Consider the following 17,899-nt stretch of genomic DNA (forward strand, 5'->3'; position numbering starts at 1 on the left):
GGTAATGTATGGATTAGCACCTACTCAATCTTTGTAGGAATTAACTACACATATAACCAAGCACGCAACAGATAAGTACGTAATACAACATATCCATTAAAAGAATGATTAGATTATAATAAGTTTATTTTTTTTGTTGGAATACCAAGTTCATTGTCAAGCTTAAGAAATGCAAATTCGAAAATGCACCTTAAGATACTAAATATCTGTCAGCATGCATGGTTCACATTGAAAATAGCTATCAACACTTGCAACAAAATAGACTTCTGCTAATATGCGACCTGCAGCTAGGTTGAGAGGATCCAAAAGCTAAATATATACATTCGTCCATTCTAAATATAATCTAATTAGAAACTTAAACTACTATAACGTTAAGATACCATTATAATTTCTAAAATGTATATGAACAAACTTAAACAGAAAGGCACATGCGAAAATATGAAAGAACAATGATGAAGTTGAGTAGTTTGTTCTAATATAATTTAATAAAATAATGTTTTACCATTTTAATGAATGGAAGCTAAAATAATATAGCACTAGAGGCGGTGAGCCTTTGTATTTTATATTACTTTTTTTAATAAAGTTAATTGACTTTGTGCTTATAATAATACAGTCATGTATATTTTTTAAATAAAGTATTGTATATAAATCATAATTCTCCTTTATTACAATACCGTTGGTATTGATAGCAATAGAGGATCGAATTTTACTTTAACCTGATTCAGTTATAAAAAGGATACAATTTCATCTATAATTAACTTATGATATAGTATTGAGTAAAAATTTTAAAATTATAATATAAATCCAAATGAATATATGATCGGTATTAATTAGATAAACATAATAAAACATATGCTTTTCCAATCAAATATTATTAGACTCGTGTCTCATATAAAATATAAATATGTTTTAAATGATAGGAGTAACATAAAATGTGAAAGAGTAACATAAAATATGAAAAAATATAAAATTCGAGAAATATATCCAAGCGCTTTTTTTAAAGTAAAAAAATCAGAACGAACAATATAAAAAACTCTAAAGACCGATGGAAAATTGACGGGGATAAAAAGGGAAGGGACTAATAACTAATTATGGAGCATATGCGCAACCAAAAAAGAAAATATTTGTTCGATTTCTTTTCTTGCATATTTATTTAGACGCAATTTTGGTGCACTCGAATACACAAGTTTTAATATAGGGTCATATTTTGAAAACACAAAAGGCTTATACTTTATTCTATTTCCTAAATCTAGACAAAAATGAAAGTTGTCAAAAATGAAACCACATACTTTCAAATATGTTTTATCTATAGCCGATTGTGTTTTTCGTTAGTTTTCTATTTTTCCATTAAATTTTTCATTTTCGCATCCGTTGTTCAATTCGTTTTCCATTATTTTTTTAAAAAACAAACTTAAAAATTAAAGACCATTAAAAAGAAATAAAATAATAAATTGGAAAAAGTACATAATTAGAGAAAGCAAGTAGAGGCCGCTGGAGGAACGACGATAAAGGTGTCCATCTTTAATTAGGTGGTGGCAACTGACTCCAAGCCCGATGCTGCCGAAATTTTATCATTCTTTAGTCTCTTGGAATAACTTACCAAATCCCATGGTGAGTCGGTGACCTTCGAGGGCCCTCCACCACCAAGCCCAACTCCTCTTCGACCATCTTCATTTTTATTCCTCTTTTTCTTTTCAATTTTTTCAATTTTGTATTTTATAAAATTATTCTTTACTTTTTTAAAGCTTAAAAATTATTTTCATAATGGAAAAGTTAACAGAAGTCAAAATTAGTGTCTATAAAAAAAAATCTTGAAGGTATATGATTTAACTTCTAACAATTTTTGTTTTTAGTTGTTTAGGTTAGAAATAAGGTATAAACTGTTTTCTTAAAATTAACCCTTTAATATACACTAGAATTTTAAAAATAAATTTTTATATATATGCAAGTTATAAGTATTAGATCTGAATCATGTAGATCATGTTTTCAATCAGAATTTATTCCATTAATATGTCCTCGAAAGTCAAGTGCATATCACATTGTTTTTGTTAGGGATCGAAAAATTGACCCGACCCATCCGGTTCGACTTACCATTATGTGCCTACCTTGATATACTGGAATTGGTAACAAAATCTCATTATGAGTATACCTCCGCAGTTATCTCTTAATATCTTTGATATATCTCTTAGATATTCTATAATGTTCTGTTAATATCTCATTAGATATTATACAATCTCCAACCCTATATTTAGCAAATATATCTACTTGTTGTAAGCAATTGAATATTTGATGCAGATTATAATATCCTATTAGAAATTTGCTACAGCCTCTATAAATACCCTCCATGTATGCTTAAAGCCATAATTTTTCATTCTTTATTCTTTCTGAGCACTCTCATTTAAACATCAGAGAAGGAGATCGAGACTCCCCCTCGATCCTCCCCTTTTGCAGGTTGTTCATGAGTGCTCGTGGAAGCTTTAGGCTCGTGGCTTGCACATGGTTAAGACTCAATTTTTCATGACCCCAACAGTTTTGAATTGTATTGAAAATTATTTCAAAATTTTCATTTCTTAGTATTCACCAAATGGCCTCCTTTCTACCAGCGGCTTTGCCCCTTAAGCATGTGCGATTTCACTTATGTTAATAAATTCTGAAAGAGAGTTGGGCATTTTTTTTGGAAAAATACACTTCTGCCCCTTAAGCCAACCTCCCGGACACTTTTACCCCCTAAAACTTTTTTTTGGAAACATTAATATTGCGTTTGGTAATGGATTGCAGTCTAACTCCATTCCATTCCAAATATTAATGTAAATATTTAAGTGGATTGTAATGATATTATGAAAAAGTATATGTGAGAATTTATTTTTAAATAGGAGAAAAAGATAATAAAAAGTAATTATTATATTATTGAATCAATTGAAGAATGGAGTGAAGTGGAGAAATTTATTATTAAAAAATTGATTGTAATAATAATTAAGAAAAATACATGTGAAAATTTATTATTAAATAGGAGAAATGACAAAATAGTAATGATTATGTTGTTGAATTTAGAAAAAAAAATAGAATGGAATGGAGTTGTAATGGAGTTAAAGTATGGAGAAAATAATAAACGTGGGTTCCAGTAAAGAATTTCATTGGAAAATTTACCTCAAATGGCCTATGGTTTATCCGTTTTGTCAATCTATCCTATGTTTTTTTTGATCAAATATATCCCATGGTTTACTTTTTACATCAAATCTATCCCGGTGTTATCTTTTTCGTCGACATCTAACGGCCATGCTAACATGGCGCCCACGTGCCAAGTGTGGCCCACTATTACTTCACGTGTCACATCAACACGGCTGTTAGATGTCGACGAAAAAAATAATGCCGGGATAAATTTGATGCAAAAAGTAAATTATGGAATATATCTGACAAAAAAAAAGTATATGATAGATTTGACAAAACGGGTAAACTATGGGCTATTTGGGATAAAAATCCCAAATTTTATTACCAAACGAAATTGGGTACCCTAAAACCCTTAAACTCCATTACCAAACAAAGTTGTACTTCCCTATGGAGAAAATGTCCTCCCTCCCGTTACCAAATATGTTAAAATTGACAGAATTCAAACGTGGGTGCCATGTAAGGAATTTTATTGTAAAAGGAAAAAAGGTCGAAGAAAATTTTCGACAGGAAAAAATTTAAGAATAGCTGAGCGCGACTGGATGCTGCTGAGCATAGCTGAGCGCGATTGGACGCGGCTGTGAGTGCAACTGGACGCTGCTGAGCATAGCTGAGCGCAATTGTACACTGCTGTGATTGCAACAGTGGCGGCTGCGTGAATCGACGGGTGAGCGGCTGTCCTATGGCGCGCACGGTCGCGCGAGGCGATCTCCAATTATATTTGGAAATTGGATTTTCGAAAATTAGAAATTACCAAAACAAAGAAAATTCATGAAATTGTTTTCTGGGAGCAGGATATTTGCAAATCGACTAACTTAGATTTAGAAGATGTGGGACATCTTAAAATTGGAAATTAGAATATTTACTTAATATATGATATTTTCTGTGAATCTTCTAAAATGGAAATTTCCTAATATGAGATAATTGGTTTTTGTAAGAGTTACAAAATACGCTTGTGATTTATGTTTCCTTTTATGCTATTTAAAGTTTCCTTTCATGAATTATGAGCACGGTGTGTGATTATGGACGTGCGTGCATAATCATACTTTTATCGATTTCGAGTATATATTTATGCAAGTGATGTATGAATACGAATAATGTGCAAAGTAAAATGAAATCGTAATTAGGTCGCCCAAAGAAAATCATCCAAATAAAAATTAAGTCGGGAATGGCACGTGGTTATGAACCTCTGTCATGGCTCTCCATCAAGACATGTGATGTTTAGATCGTCAGTTGCCAATAACAACAGGCACCTAAGGTAGCTGATAACTAAGGTTTGAAGGTTAGACTTAACTATGTACGATGGACCACTAACGACATGCACTTGAGATTCGGAGTACTATGAGCCAAATTGATTGAGCCGTACATAGAGATGTACTGAACATGAGTTGTTTGCATGTACAATGCTTGTTTCTAATAATGGCAGATACCTGATGGAATTAGTATTTTATGGGAATCCAATCACTCACTCGGAATCTTTCCCGATTAGGATTTCTATTTCCTATTTTGGTAGTGTATGATTCGAAAAAGATAGTGGAAGACCATTTTGATTGAAAGTCCATGATCATTATGGTTGGTGTACATAAATTCACTAATTTAATTTTGTTATTTTCTGCAGCCATGATAATTATGAAATCTATAAATCTCTCTCGAGCATATTGAATGATGACAGGTTCATTGCGCTTAACTTTTCGAACTAGTTCCATAACCTGAACATTGTTATGAACATGAAGGCTTTATGATACACCCTAGAGACTCATGCAGATCCTCCCGGTGAGGATGCCTCAATTGATCAACTGAACACATATGAGTTGTGGTTTGTTAATGAAATGAAGGTTCGTTGCTACATGCTTGTTTCTATGAGCAATGAGTTACAGAAGTGGCATGAGAACATGAAGAGCGCTCAAGAGATCTTAAAGAATCTTAAGAAGCTTCATGGGGAGAATAGTAGGACCGCACGATATGAGATACCGAAGGAATAGTTCCGTACGAGAATGTCAGAGGGGACTGATGTTAGAACTCATGTGCAAAGAATGATTAGGCTAATTCGGCAGCTTGAGAAACTCGAGTTCTACATGGATAAAGGACTTCATGTAGATTTAGTCTTTCAGTCTCTTCTGAATTCTTTGTCAGGGTTCATCGTGAATTTTCACATGAACAAGTTATCATGTTCACTGCTGGAGCTACTGAATATGTTAGTCACTGCCCAGAATGCTATCACTAGTGAAAGGAAGGATAAGGAAGTCGCTTTTGTGGCTGATGCTTCTTCCAATAAGATTGGAAAGAAGAAGAAAAAGTCCAACAAGGGCTCTATCCCTCCGTCATCAACGGGGGTCTCCAAGAACATAGGCAAGGTAAAGGTTGCTACGTATAAGAGAACTTGTTTCTACTGCGGCAAGAATGGACATTGGAAGAGGAATTGTCCTCAATACCTCATCTCGCTGAAGGTGAACGAGGGAAAGAAACCTTTGGAAGGTATGTCTATCTCTTGTTATATTAGTTCCAATGGTTCATATAGCTCATCTACTGCTTGGGTTCTTGATATTGGTGCGAGCTCTCATGTTTGTACCTCTATACAGCAGCAAGCAAACAGTAGGGTCCTCATAAGGAATGAGGTCTGCCTGAAGATCGGCAACAGAGCAAGTGTTGTGGCCAAAGCTGTGGGGTCGACTTCATTACGTCTAGATGGACACCTTTTATTTCTAGATCATCTTTTAGTTTTACCGAACGCCTATCAGAACATAATTTATGTTTCTAGTTTGACTCGGAGTGGACGTTTTTTTTTATGTTTGTGATATTTATTATGGTAATAAAGTTATTGGCATTGATTATTTGCATGATAGTCTTTATTATCTTAAAGTTAGAAATGAGACGCTTCCCAGCACGATTGAGATTAATACCGTATCCGAAACTACTCCAAGTCTAAAACAACTTTGGCACCTTAGACAAGGACATATTGCAGAGGATAGGATAAATAAGTTGGAGAAGATGGAAATTATAGTTCCATTGGGTTCTAAACCTAATCCGACTTGGGAATCTTTTCTTCAAGGCAAGATGACTGGGACTCCGTTTGTAGGACAAATGGGAGGGCTAAAGAAGTTCTACAACTCATACGTAGTGATGTGTGTGGTCCATTTAGTGAAATGGCTAGGGGTGCTTATTCCTACTTCATCACTTTTACCGATGATTACTCACGGTTTGTGTATGTTTATCTTTTGAAGTATAAACATGAATCATTTGAAAATTTTAAAGAATTCAAGGCTGAAGTAGAAAAGCAAAAGGATCAAAACTTTTCGATCTAATCAAGGAGGTGGGTATATGAATACTGAGTTTGCTGATTTCCTGAAGGAACACGGCATTGTTTCTCAATTTACTCCACCAGGAACGCCACTATTGAAGGGAGTTTCTAAGAGGAGGAACTGTACCCTGTTGGACATGATTTGATCGATGATGAGCTATACTGATCCCCCTATTTTGATGTGGGAATACGCTCTGCAAACCGCATGTTACTTACTTAACAGAATACCATCGAAGTCGGTCTCTACCACTCCATATGAGATGTGGAATGGTAGGACACATAGTCTTAAGCACGTTAAGATTTGGGGTTGTCCTACGTTCATTAAGAAGCGGAAGACTAACAAGTTAGAAACCCTGTCTGAGAAAGGTGGGTTTGTTGGATATTCAAGTGACAGTCTTGGATACTATTTCTACCTCCTTACAGAACAAAGGGTTGTTATCAGTAGAGATGTGATCTTTCTAGAAAAACAGTTTATTCAGTAAGGTGGCATGTGAAGACATATAGTACTTGATAAAGATTCATCAGTTCCACAGACCGATCAAGCGCCCATTCCGATGGACACTAATAAACTCGTTGAGACACCTACTCAGATTGAGAATGTCACGGAACCTCGAAGGTCTGGTATGGTAACTCGTCCTCTCACAATATACCTTAATCTTCATGAGAACGTGCAAGAGTTGTTTGTCCATAGAGATAATGATTATAGGGATGATAGTACCACTTATGAAGAAACTATAACTGATATAGACTCTTCTACGGACTCCGTGAGCAAAAACCAAGTCTGGGATCTTGTTGACCCTCATGAAGGTATAGTACCTATAGAAAACAAATGGGTCTTCAAGAGAAAGATTGGTGCTGATGGAAAGGTAGAGACCTATAAGGCTAGGCTAGCGGCAACGGGTAATCGCCAAAGGCAGGGAGTCGACTATGAGGAGACTTTCTCGCATGTAGCCATGCTGAAGTCTATTAGGACACTACTAGCTAGGGCTGACAATTCTTATCGTGTCGTGTCGTGTCTAAACGGACACGTGTCGTCAAAGTCATAATCTGTGCACGACATGATTATTAAACGGGTTAGATTTTAAAAATACGAATACGACCTGTTTATATTCGTGTCAACCCGGATACGACATGTTGGACCTGTTTATCGAAATGTGTCATAATAGGTACACATATCCATACCAAGCTGGGTTAAAACATAGTCACACAATAACAATCTAAAAGTAAATATCATATACTTCATACTTGCATAACACACTCATAAGTGGAATACAATCCACATACAACATACATTCATAGTCTAAGATCATAGTAACAAAATGAGAAACCGCACTTGATGACCTTCACCAAAAGTTTCAACACTCGATAACAAAAGACAATAGTTAAATTAGCAAAACATCGGGCCCTCATCCAACCAAAGAAAAAACCCAGCTCCACGTACCATCTTCAATGGAATCTAAGAATACATAATCAATGTAAGTAAAAATGTTATTGCAATATATAAAAATTAAAGAAAAAGACAAAGAAATATTAGCTTTCTAAAACCTTACTAATTCTTAACCACGCTATTAGACCCTTGAGTTGATGGCTCCTCGCTAATATGTTAAATTCATCACATTCTCAGTGAGTTGATCCACGGAAATCCCACAACCATCTATATTCGAAATAGAGAAATATCAACAAAAGAACTTTATAAATTAAATCCGAAAAAGCATACTTACCGGCTAATCCATGAAGCCAATCTCGAGAGCATATGAGTGCCACAAGGTTGGTGTGAGACCTGACATTTCAATTTCAAATAGAACACATATACATATACTTACATGCTTATATATATTTATATGTATGCCATACGCGTTGCTGGAGGAATTAAAAAAAAAAAGTGAAGGCATGGGCTCCACGTGGCCCACAATTTACCCTCATTCTCCACCGCCATATTTGTTTCTTTCTTTTCTTCGTTGCTTTTTCCATTTGTTTCTTCCCTTCCTTCCTTGTCCTGTTTTTCTCTGCTGGGGAATCGAAGAAAAAGAAACAGAGGATAGAGAGAGAGAGAGAGAGAGAGAGAGAGAGAGAGAGAGGGAGTGAGCAAGGGTAAGAGCTTGGAAGAGCTCATGGTAGAGGAAGAAGATGAGGCAGACAGGGAAAGGGACCCAATTAGTAGGGCTGGCAATATTTCACACGACACGATAACACGACACGGATGCGATACGGAGTTAAATGGGTTTGGGTTGGACATTTTTTATAATCGGTCTAAACAGGTCCAACCCGTTTAAACACGATTAATAAGCGTGTCTTATCGGGTTGAACCCGTGTAACCCGATTATACACGATTAAACATGTTTAATCGTATTACTATAATTATGTAACCCGTTAACTCATTTATGTATTTGGATTTATCAAAATATCCTCATGTAATCCTAACTTCCTAAGTTCTTAACCTAATTTCTTTTCCTTCCTTTTACCCAATCCAACACATGTCGTGTTAAGGTATAAACATATCGTGTTAACGTGTTCGGATAAACGAGTTAATCGGATAAACATGTCGTGTTAATGTATCTGGGTAACTGAGTTGATCGGATAAACAAGTTGTGTTAACGTGTCCTGATAACGTTTATAATCGTGTCGTATATACGTGTACCTATTATGGCACGTTTCGATAAACGGATTTAAACGTGTCTAAACGGGTTGACACGGATATAAACGTGTCGTGTATGGGTTTCCAAAACCTAACCCGTTTAATAATCGTGTCGTGCACGGGTTATGACTTTGATGACACGAACCCGTTCAGACACGACACGTATAAACACGACACGACACGTATAAACACGACATGACACGAATTGCCACCCCTACCAATTAGGGCAGAGGACAGAGAGAGCTCGGGGGGGAGGGGGGGGGGGAGTGACGAGTGGGACAAAGTACGGAGGATGGAAGTAGAGAGCATCGAATAGGGAAAACTTTAGCTTACATTGAACTAGTTTTTGGATTATCTTAGGTATGTTGCTGATTTTGCTTATATAAGTTCTTCATGGATTATGTTATTCTTGATGTGAAATTGGTGGAATGGGTCTTTCGAGTTTGGGATTGATGTTTATTTGAGGTGAAAGTGCTAATGCTCTTGAGCCTTGTGGAGATATTTGATTTTTCCTTTGCTGCTATAGCTTGAGTGTTTTGTAGATATTCTATTGAGTTAAAATCTTGAGTTGGGTTCTTGAAGTAACCGAGGAAGTTATCATTTGCTTAGAGATATTGATATTAGTTTTATTTTCAATTAGATCATGGAACTGCCCTGCTAGTAACTGATCTATGGTTTTCATTTCTTTTGAATGGTGTTACTCTAATTTTTGTTAGTTTAAGCCTCATTTACTAAATTATTATTCTTGTGAATTTGAAAGTTGGGTTAATTGGATTGATAGTGAAAGGAGGGTAAAGCTTATAGACCCATTTAGATTATTGATGTTTTAGGTACAGATTATTGACCTTAGAGTTTTGAGACACCATTTTATACAATTATGTCTTTTCCTTGGTGAATTAAAGAGCGTGGTATAATTGAATTGCTAAATTGGGGAAATTAAAAGTGGAATTCAAAACAGAAGTTTTTGTAATTTCATTAGAAAAACTTAGGAGAATTAAATAGTTAGCTATTAGAGTGAACTGATGATTTATTTCTGTTGAGGCCAAAGGGTGTTGTTCGGTACTTTATTATCATGAACGAAATATTGGTAAAGGAATATGATTATTTACACTATTCTTGTGCTTATAACCTTATTAGTATTCACGTCTGGGAATTTATAGGAACTTGTCTCATTAGTATAATAAATAAATAAATAAGATGCAAATAGGAGACCTATAATTAATTATTTTCGTTGATCTAAGTGTCGTTATCTGAGTTAGTTTGGTTTTGATATTTATTTTTAAGTATGATGAGATTATTTCTTTGGATATTTAAGATATGTGGGCTGATTTAGTGAGTTGAATTGTTACCTCAATATATACACACGTTATGACGGATCAGTAATCTTTATAAATTACCTAGAGTAAGAATCTAATAATAAGAATTTTGTTGCTGTCTTATATGGAGTGTTGGATTACTAGTGCTATTGTTGTGTTTATATCTTAGTTTTGTTGATCCTCCAAGGCCATTCCGGGACGATTTAGTATGAGAATTAGTGGAGAAAATGATTGTTAGGCATAACTTGTTTTTCAGGCTATACTCATGATTGATAGGAGTTGAGGACATCGATTGTGCACCCTCGAGATCAAGTTTGGAGAAATATTTTCGAGTATTCGGTGAGCACCGTATTCCATTGTGAAATGATATATATACATATATAGATAATACGTTAAGTGAATGGTAATGTTGGTGGGATTAATAGGAATCATAATAAAAGGATTTGACAGATGTTTTCTGTTTGTGTTGTAGTCGTCTGTTTGAGGTTATGCGATTATTATAATTATTGCAAGAGTTTTAGCTGGTAATAATTGTATGGAGTGTATGAATTGATTTATGCGAATATGGGATAAGGGATATCGAGGAAATATAGGGAAAACTCTTCCGAAATTTCGAGTCGTGACAGTCGGGTTTCAAAAAACTCCGATATTGATCGAGAACACGAACTCTATAGCTAAATGCTGCCTCGGAGGCAACCGTGGATAGGGTAACGCTCAAAATACCACATGCTATCCTTGCAACTGTTGAATATCATTGGGAGTTAATCTTCCAATAATCAAGAATATTTAGGTCTGTCTTTCTATCGATCCTTGTCTCATCTAAGTTCTTTTCCAACTCAGACTTTTTTGAAGATGCTGAATACTCATCATCATCATAATCATTGAACTCCTGATCAAAATTTAAAATAATAAGGAGAGACCAATGAAAACATATTTCTAGTGCAAATGACAACAAGAAAAAGAAAATATATGGGTGGATAAATACAAATATTGACAAATTAATACATAACATCATTAAAAATTGTACCTCCAGCATATCTAGCTCAATTGACTCTTGATCAGGATATGGAGGGAACTTCTCTTTTGATGCAGATAATTAATTCCCCCTCTTATGTGATGAATATTCTTCATACAATGAGAATAATTTGCTTCAAACAGTTTGAAATTCCGAAGACTGACTACCATACAACTTTTTTATAACTCAAATCCGCAAACTGAATTTTACACCCTAGGGTCCAATATCACTGCTACCAATAAAATGACTGAAAATTCAGACCAATACTTTTCGAATTTCATTAGCATCCTCAATGACATTGCTCTCAAATATTCATTTGCCCCATCACTATAATTCTTGAGCATCACATATACTTTGAAAGTGTAGATTTGCGGACGGATACTTACTTCCAAAAAACAAGTTTGTAATCTCATCGAAAACCCCCAAGAACTTCTTTATCTTCTCAATCTTCTCCCACTTCAATGAGGTAGGGCAATTTGTATAATTGGACTCACTTAACTCTAAGTGGAAAAATGCATGACGATAGTATAATGCACTTTCAAGCATAATAAAGGTTGAATTCCAACGAGTAGGGACATCTTGCCTCAAGCCTCTCTTCAGATTCAAAGACAAAAATTTCACACATTCAAGAAACTTTTCTTTTCTAACTTGAGACCCCTTAATATACTTGGTACTCTCCCACACTTTGTCTACCGGAACATCAATCTCTTTTACTCCATCTTGCACAATCAAATTAATGATATGGGCATAACATCGTTGATCAAAGAATTCACCTTTGACTAGGAGTGCATCCTTCATATTTAAATGCAATCTCAACAAGCCCGCGAAAGTGTCATTTGCGGAGGCATTATCCAAAGTAATAGAAAACAACCTTCCCTTGGTACCCCACTCAGCTAACAAATAGGTAATCTTTTTGCTCAATGCCACACCACCATGTGACGGTGGCATCGGGGTCAATTTTTATCAATGAAATGTGTAATCAAAGAGATATACCCATCAGTAGCAATTGAGGTCCACAAATCAGATGTCAAACAAATCCTACCACTAGCTTTCTCAAGCAAGCACTTAACCCATGAGTTCCCTTTTTTATGAATCTTCAACACATCAGCCCTTGTAGTGTTTCGAGATATAACGGATAGACACTCATGCAAATATGAGAATATTGCTATAATTCCAGCATACTCCACAAAGACGAGAGGCAGGTCATAATAATGGCAATCAACAATTCACAAAAACCTTCAGGATCAAATGTAGCATTTTTCAAAGAAATATCATGGTTCATGAGCATCTAACCAACATCTCGTGTATCCTTACGAATGCATCTTCCACTATGCCTTTTCAGATTTCCTATCCCATATTGACTATCACAAACAAAAAGCGAGCCACACTTATTGCACTTACAATGAGTCTTACCATCAATGGTCTTTTCTGTCAACTATTCATAAAAGTGTCACACGGGTGAGGTTAGCCTTCTCTTTTGCTTTCCTTTCGATGTCCATGTGTGAGTTCCTATTGCAGTGTCGTTGATCTCGTCTCCATCGAGCTCCACTACATCATCATCTTCGTTTATCATGGCCATGGGTTCTTCCCAGAGGATTCCAACTTCACCTCTAAATTATTTTCTAAACTCATTATCCCTAAATAGAACATAGAATGAGGAACATGTATCAGCTACTATTCTTAAAAATCATTCAAAAAATCAAAAGAACCTTTGGAAGTATCTTCGGATTCTTTTGCTCCTGTAATCACCTCAGCGGAAGGAAGAATTCTTAGTATAGATTTCTGGTTCTAAAAAGAAAAAGGAGTAATCACCTACACTGTCGTCAACAAGGAGTCTCCTTAAAATCTTGATGAGAATGGCTAGAAAGTATGGCAAGAATGCAGTAACAAACATGGATATCATCGATAAATTCAAAAGCACAGGTGGAATACAGTATTGGGAAAGGAAAGCTCACAGCCTTGTATAAATCCAAGAACGCTAGTTGTTTAACAAGACTCGAAATATAGAGGAAATGTCAAAGAGAGAGTGAGAGACAAAGAGGAAAATTCGAAGAGAGAGAGGTTACCTCTACTTCAACCACCGTCGAGAAAGGTCAGCAATCGTATGAGGGTTTGAGAGAGGCGGACAAGGAAAGTTCCTAGGTCTGGGTTGCTGGATATGAGTCGTATGACAGACGGACAGAGGCATCGAGACTTGAGAGAGAGGCGAAATGAATTTTTGGGTCTCTAACTACGACTGTGTCTGTATTAGCCTACTAGTGTTAGTAAGGATATTTTTGAAATTTTAGTATAATTGAATTAATGGGTTACACGATTATAACAACACGATTAAACACGTCTAAATAAACATGTTTAATCGTGTGTAATCAGGTTACACGGGTTCAACTCGGTAAGACACGCTTATTAACCATGTCTAAACGTGTTCGACCCATTTAGACCGAATATAAAAAATGCCCAACTCGAGTCAGTTTAACACCGTGCCGTATCCATGTCGTGTTAACGTGTCGTGTTAGGAATTGCCAGCCCTACTACTAGCCATTGCTGCGTACTATGATTAAGATGTTTGGCAGATGGATGTCATGACCGCCTTCTTTAATGGATATATTGAGAAAGACATATTCATGGACCAACCCAAGGGTTTTGAATTCAAGGATAAGTCGAAGGTGTGCAAGCTTAAGAGATCTATTTATGGTCTTAAGCAGGCCTTGAGGAGCTAGAACGATGTTTTGATGAAGCCGTAAAAACCTTTGGTTTCATGAAGAACGAAGATAAGCCATGTGTATACAAGAAGGCAAGTGGGAGCATGATCGCTTTTCTTGTATTATACGTGGATGACATTCTGCTGATGGGTAATGATGTTGGTATGCTTACTTCTATAAAAGTATGGTTGTCTAAGACTTTCTCCATGTATGATTTGGGAGAAGCAGCCTATATTCTAAGTATTCGGATCTATGGAGATAAACCGAAGAGATTGATAGGTCTATCATAAACCTTGTATCTGGATAAGGTGGCAAAAAGGTTCAACATGCAAGATTCCATAAGAGGATTGCTCCCAGTGAAACACGGTACCCATCTCTCCAAAGTGATGTCTCCCAAGACTCTTGAGGAGAGAGAGAATATGGCACAGGTGCCTTATGCTTCGGCTATAGGTTGCCTAATGTATGCTAGGCTGTCTGCAAGGCCGAATATCGCGTATGCTGTTAGTGTGACTAGCAGGTATCAATCCAATCTAAGACTTGATCACTGGATTGCTGTCAAGAGTCTCCTTAAGTACTTGAGAAGAACTAAGGATATGGTTATAGTATATGGAGAAGATGAACTAAGACTAGAAGGGTTTACGGGTTATGATTTTCAATCTAATGTGGATGGTAGAAAGTCTATCTCCGGTTATATATTCACCAATACTGGAGGTACAGTTAGCTGAAAGAATTCTAAGCAAGAGACGACTACGGATTCCATTACAGAGACTGAGTATATCGCTACATCTGATGCAGAGAAGGATGCGGTTTGGATTCAAAAGTTTGTAACAGAGCTCGGTATTCTTCCCTCCATATCGTCACCGTAGAACTTTACTGTGACAATGCTGAAGCGATCGCTCAAGCAAAGGAACTGAGGTCACATCAGAAGTCCAAATAGATTGAGAGGAGATATCACATCATCAAGGAAATTATTGGGAAAGTCGATGTAGCTGTGCAGAAAGTAGCTTCAACGGACAATATTGTTGATCCACTCACGAAGGCCATGATGCAATAGCAGCTAGAGAAACATCTTGAGAATATGTGTCCTAGATACTGTACTGAGTGGATCTAGTACAAGTGGAAGATTGTTAGTGATATACCTTAGAGCTAGTTTATGTATTCTAATAATTCTTTTTTTATGGTAATGAAGTGTATTCTATTATTCATATATTGCCTATGTTTATTAAAATAAAATCCTTAAGATATTTTGAATGTTTCATTCTTAAAGAGTTAAGAATATGAGTGACGAATTAGTTCAGTAAGAATACCTTTAAACTGTTCACGATCATAGGAGACTTAACTGGACATTATTTCTCCGGATAGATTGTCGCCTCTATCTGTATCCGTGATTAGTGTAGAGATACTAATGAAGATAGAGTAGTAAGTCTCATACTATCTGACAAAGGTTTTCAGGAAAACATGTGGACACTTATGCGATAGATGAATCAAACGTGACGTATAAATATTATTCACATAGTATCTTCACTATTGTCAATGAACATTATCTAGAGTATACTGTTGTCCATAGACCTTAGACTGAAGAGGGCATGGTTGCCTCATATATAGGTGATTAGGATTTGTTGCTGCATATATGCTTGTGTTCTGCATGGGTATCGGGCAGGTGTGATCCTAGTTAGTTGTATATAGAGACAAGTGACCAACCAAGACGGGATTTACTAACCTGAGTAAATAGGGAAACGATCCTATGGATATGAGTTCGATTCTGGATCAAGTAGTCCTTAACCAAGGCATATGAGTTTAAACAAGAAAGAGTTTATGTTTTAAGTCATATCAATTTAAGAATGGAATTCAGAGATTCATATGATCAGCTATAGAGTTTGGCATTCACCATGACTTGGTTAGATCGGGATTTTATAGTAAAGGGACAGGCATACATATGATGTATAGTCATTGGTTCATCAGAGCGTATTAGTTGTACATTCGTTACTGTTAAGATTGTTATGGTATGTTGCTAGGCGTCACTCGTGACCTTTGGGAAACAAAGGGCATTTTGGAAATTGTGTTTTTGGTTTCGGAAAGAGTTTCCGGTAATGTCAAAGAGTTTATGTTTTAATCCCATTGTCTCTCAGTAATGAACCTAGCAAGTCACACACAATAGAACGTGTGAAAGCCAAGATTGAATAAATTCTAATTAAGGCAGTTAATTGGAGACCGATTATCGAATACGACTTGCAATGTGGTTGCAGAGGTGCTAGCACATCCTGAAGTTGATATCGATTCATGGGTGAGTTCCTCATGAGGAAATACGAGAGTTTCCTTATTTGAAAAGTTTCCTAAATAGATTGCCTATAAGTAGAAACTATAGTCAAGGACATTATGGTCTTTTACTTGTATGGCTTGTGACAAGTTATTAGATAACTTATAATGCAAAGACCTAATAGTAATTAATTAATTAATAATTGCTATTTAGTAACTTAGGGTTATGTCAAGACTCTATATATAGATGCAGTGGTCTTGCGTAACTTGTTGATCGAAGATCGATCGACCGAGCCGTTAAGTAAGAGAGAGCGAGAGAGAAAGTCGACCGAGTTAGCCCTAGGTGGCCGTTCCCCTCAGCCTAACTAGAGGCCACCCACGGCCTTCCTTGGCCCTTCTTCGGTCGAGTGGTCCGTCCTTCACTGCCGTGTTCCCTCCTCGTGTCCGTGGAGTTACAATCGTGTTGGTGACCGTAGATTGGAGTTCCTAGGCCGGTGTGGAGGATTCTCTTGGCGAGTAACCGTTCGTGTGGACAAAAACGGCTTATTGCAATCCGATCAATTTAAAAGTGTAAGACAAGGTAAACCCATTAGGGATCGTTTTCTTGTCATCTATCTCGAGGGAAGTATTTGAAGATCGATTTATACTCGGTCGTATTTGATGAGATCGAATTAAAATTTTAAAAGCCGTAATTTTTATTTATACCGCGCTCGATCTAGGGTTTTCTAACCAAAAAAAAAACACATACAATAAACACTTTTGACAGCAACAATCCTATATATGTAGGGGAAGGGAAAATAAAGAGGGCACAGTGAGTCACGCTGGCAAAAATGGAACATAGTCTCTTAATCTCAGGTAGAGGTCACTGCCAATTCACCGAGACCCATTTCTCTCAATTATGTTTCTTACTCGTGCATGCATAAGATATTTTGGGATCAATAATTGACTACTGCGAGCTTTCATTATTGCGAAGGACAAAGGAAATGACATCTCAATAATTGTGGTCCGGCTATTACGACCGTATATCATCGGGACATGGCATCCCATGCGTGTGGGCTCCGCGGCGAAACTACGAGAAACTCTCGATGACATGTAGCTGTTTGAAAGAGACTCCACCGGGGAAGAAAGAAGATGCTTGCCCCCTCAATGGTCACAGACGGAATCCTATTCCTAATTAAGAGGACCCACCCGATCGTGTTGCCCATGTCGTGTTTGTGTTTATTTTAATTATTGATGGTACGTATTTTAATTGGGAGTGTTTAGATCAGAAAACTCCTAAAAAGTGAGCCTTTAATAATCCTCTAAGAAATAATAAAATTCTTATTATTTAATAGTGAATTTATTAATCAATACGAGTCTTATTATATTTAAAATAATAAATTTCTTACAAAATAGTAAATTTTTTATTATTTAGTAAATATCTTCTTATGTTCAAAAACAACAAATTTCTTGTTAAATAACAAGTGTATTGTCATATAACAAATTTTTTATTATTTCGTCACTGACAACAGTCCG

General features: G+C 36.2%; 3 long non-coding RNA genes across 3 annotated transcripts; 1 reads left to right on the plus strand and 2 right to left on the minus strand.

The window, feature by feature from the left end:
* Nucleotides 1-7,673: 7,673 nt before the first annotated feature.
* LOC116189392 lies at nt 7,674-8,697 on the minus strand. Its single transcript, XR_004152393.1, has 3 exons — nt 8,185-8,697; nt 8,014-8,117; nt 7,674-7,919 (listed from the first exon to the last, which is right to left on the minus strand). It is a non-coding gene; the product is annotated as an uncharacterized LOC116189392 (long non-coding RNA).
* Nucleotides 8,698-12,589: 3,892 nt separating this feature from the next.
* Nucleotides 12,590-13,644, minus strand: LOC116189013. Its single transcript, XR_004152294.1, has 2 exons — nt 13,496-13,644; nt 12,590-13,066 (listed from the first exon to the last, which is right to left on the minus strand). It is a non-coding gene; the product is annotated as an uncharacterized LOC116189013 (long non-coding RNA).
* Nucleotides 13,645-16,641: 2,997 nt separating this feature from the next.
* LOC116188632 lies at nt 16,642-17,722 on the plus strand. The gene is made up of 3 exons (XR_004152276.1): nt 16,642-16,964; nt 17,171-17,239; nt 17,358-17,722. It is a non-coding gene; the product is annotated as an uncharacterized LOC116188632 (long non-coding RNA).
* Nucleotides 17,723-17,899: the final 177 nt, after the last annotated feature.

This window comes from Punica granatum, chromosome 8, assembly GCF_007655135.1.
Source record: "Punica granatum isolate Tunisia-2019 chromosome 8, ASM765513v2, whole genome shotgun sequence".
Taxonomy (NCBI): Eukaryota; Viridiplantae; Streptophyta; class Magnoliopsida; order Myrtales; family Lythraceae; genus Punica; species Punica granatum.